Raw genomic sequence first — 3,142 nt, 5'->3', positions numbered from 1 at the left:
TTTCCAGGTGCAAACCTGTGTCCAGCAGTGACCAGCCTCCCCGCCGACCGCCACCTTGCACTCCCTGGGCCTTCCCGCTGCAGGGTGCCTGCTGCCCAGAGGCTCTGGTTGAGGGCCTCGTTCTCAGAAAGAAGGAGGAATGCCTGCAGAGTTGCCTGGGAAGGCTCGGGCTGCCACGGCAATTTGTCTTCCTGACCGGCTGTGGGGGGCTGTGGTTGGAGGGGTTGGTCCCCTGCAGGGCAGGGCTGGTGCCCACCGGTGGGTGCACAGGCAGGCTGGGCCTCTCCTCCCTGGTGGTCTAGTGGTCAGGATTCGGCACTCTCACTGCCGCGGCCTGGGTTCGATTCCCAGCCAGGGAAAGGCTTAGGGTTAGGGCTAACCCTATTGCCACAGCAAGCGAGGCCTTTCACCTGGGGGGCAGCGTGGAAGGAAGGGGACCCTATCAGACGCACAGGAGCTCTGAGCAGGCACGAGGAACAGGGCGTTTCCTCTGTTGCAACAACAGCCATCCTGGGCTTGCCTGTGCAGCCAGCTCCAGGGCAGCCCTGTCTTCTGCCAAATCCCCTTGCAGAATACCCTTTCCTTAGGGCTCCTGGGAGGCGCTGGGTGACAGAGAAAAGGTCTCTGGGTCTGCGGGACGTGACTCACCTGCCGCAGGAGCTGCCTTGTCTTTCAGTCCTAAGATCCCTGCACTACCCAGTCCCACAGAGGCAGGAGCAGGCGACTCTGCAGTGAAGCTTTGCTCTGCACATGCCAATGAGAGACCCTTCCCATGCTTCCTGGTGCAGACGGGGCCAGAAGGCCCAGGGAGGAGCTGAAATGGGCTCCTGGGCCCATGGGCAGGGTGTGTGGAGCATTGCTGGTCAGGGCCACTGAGGCCCTCAGGGCCCTGACAGCACCCAGGTGTCGCGTCCTGCTGCTACGCCACAGGGGACTCGCAATAAGAACCAGTGCTTAGGCCCTGCTGATAGTCACAGCCTGAGCCAGCCCTTGGTTCTGTTACGTCCTGGACAACTCCGGTCACTTTGAAAGAAGCCCTGGAAACAAGCCCACCTGCCCCCCACACTCAGCCATGGCACAGGTGTTCCTCAGTGCAGCGAGATGTTGGTGCACAAGGGGTGGCGCTTAACGCTCCCAGACCCGATTTTGCATTCGCACGGCCTTTGGCACGGTTTGGAGACGGTCCTGGCGGACTCTTGGACAGTGCCCGGGGGGAAAGGAAGTAGCCGTTGCTGAGAGCACAGCTCACCGAGGCAGCACACAGGTGCAGCAGTTTGAGCCAAAGGAGGCTGTGACCTCTCGCAAGCTCTAACAGGCTCCAGCGAGCTCTGTCAGCCATTCCTGAGCACAGGGCGCTTGGAGCTCTAGTTCCACCTAGAGTCGTGATGAGGGAAGGTCAAGCAGCCGTCCAGCAGGTGCCAGCGAGAGACCTGTACCACAAGCGCTGGGCCCAGTACAAGAAAGACATGGCCATGCCGGAGCGAGTCCAGCAAAAGGCCTCCGAGAGGCTTGAGGGATTGAAGCATCCGTCACACGAGCAGAGGCTGAGAGAGCTGGGATTGTTTAGGCGGGAGACGCAAAGGCCCAGAGGGGCTCTTGTCGGTGTGTCTAAATACGCGATGGGGGGAGTAAAGAAGACGGAGCCAGACTCCAGAGCCCAGGCAGACTCCAGACTCCAGAACCCAGAGAGGCTGTGGTATACCTAACCAGCACCAGCCCTTGCTTTGCCGAGGCTCCTCTTTATTCCTTCCTTCCTTTATCCCTTCCTTCCTTCCTTCAGGGCAGAGCTCAGCACAGCCCCTGCGGCCAGCAATGGCAGCGCAGCGTCCCCATCTGGGGCCACCACACTGGTGAGCTCCCCCTCCCCGCCCCCGCCATGGCTCTCGCTGCGCCACGGCGTGGGGTGGGGGCAGCACCCCAAAACAGCCAGCGCAGCTGCCCTTGGCTGAGGTGGGCAAAGCCTGGCAGGGTCTGGGGGAGGGTGTCGCGGGAGGCCTGGCAGCCTCTTGGTGACGCGGGCTGGGGTCACAGTGGGACATGCCGCATCACAGCCACAGCTCCCCTCCCGCCACGGGGCCCCTCCCTGCACTTCCCTGCGAGGCCTGGGCAAGCCCAGCTTTCGGGTGCTGCTCTCGCCACCGCTCTTCTCTGGAGGAGCTGCTTTGCAGCGCAACGAGAGGGCGAAGGCAGGCCACGCAACACTGCTGGAGCCTGCCTGGGGAAGTGCAAAGGAGGAGGAGGAGAAGTTTCCTCCTCCCCCTCCTGCTACAGGGCCTCATTGAGCGTGAGGGGGCGCAAAGATGGAGAACCTGTGGCCAGACGTGTTCCCAACGCTCAGGAATCTCAGCCGCTACGGTAAGGCTTGCAGGAGGTATTTCCTGACTGCTGTAGAGCATATCAGCTAGGAGAAGAGCTATGGAAAGGCTGGGCTCTGTGGGGCAGGGCTGGACAGGGCTAGTGGGTGCCACGAGAGACCAGTCTGCACGTCCCTTGGTGGCCCAGCGGTGAGTTTGGCAGCCGGGACTCCTGCAGGGGAGACACCTGGGGCTGCCCTGAGCCTGGGCGACTCCTGTGGGCACGGCACCGTCCTCTCACTGGCGTGGAAAGCTAGTCCCCGTTTCCCTAGCGGGCGGGTATGCCTTTCAGGCATGCCCACCTGAAAGGACAGGAGCCTCGCTTAGAAGTGGGCAGAGGTGTCCTCGCAGCTCAGCTCTGCAGCTCCCGCCACGTGGAGCGCCTTGCGTGTTCGGAATTGGGGTGGCGGTATGTTTCGTCTCACCTGCACCGGTCACCTCCTTGGTGAGCAGGGTGCTGAATGGTTGTGCGCTTGCTGACTTGGATTTTTCCCTTGCTTTCCAGAGATTGTTACCATTTGGGACAGCGTCTCTGAATACATTCTAGAGCACTTGGCAGAGAACAAGGTGGGTCTTGTGGCTCGGTCCTCCCCTCCTGAAACGCTGACGGTTTGCCTTGTCCTGACACCCCTGTGCCACGGCGTGCCGTTGCTTCCCTCCCCTGAAAAGAGAAAGAGCACCCCCGCAGGACACTGTCCTGGACAAATGTGCCACAGAGCAGCTTCTCTGGCACCGGCGGTAACAACGGAAGTCCCGATAAAGCAGAAGAGAGTGCTGGGCACTTTCTG

General features: G+C 61.6%; 1 non-coding gene across 1 annotated transcript; it reads left to right on the top strand.

Annotated features, from left to right (window-relative positions):
• Positions 1-287: 287 nt before the first annotated feature.
• TRNAE-CUC (transfer RNA glutamic acid (anticodon CUC)) lies at positions 288-359 on the top strand. The gene has a single exon. It is a non-coding gene; the product is annotated as a tRNA-Glu (tRNA).
• Positions 360-3,142: the final 2,783 nt, after the last annotated feature.

Source organism: Struthio camelus, chromosome 10 (assembly GCF_040807025.1).
Source record: "Struthio camelus isolate bStrCam1 chromosome 10, bStrCam1.hap1, whole genome shotgun sequence".
In the NCBI taxonomy this organism is placed as follows: domain Eukaryota; kingdom Metazoa; phylum Chordata; class Aves; order Struthioniformes; family Struthionidae; genus Struthio; species Struthio camelus.
Note: the sequence above shows the minus strand (reverse complement) of the source record. Positions and strands in the feature narration are given on the sequence as shown.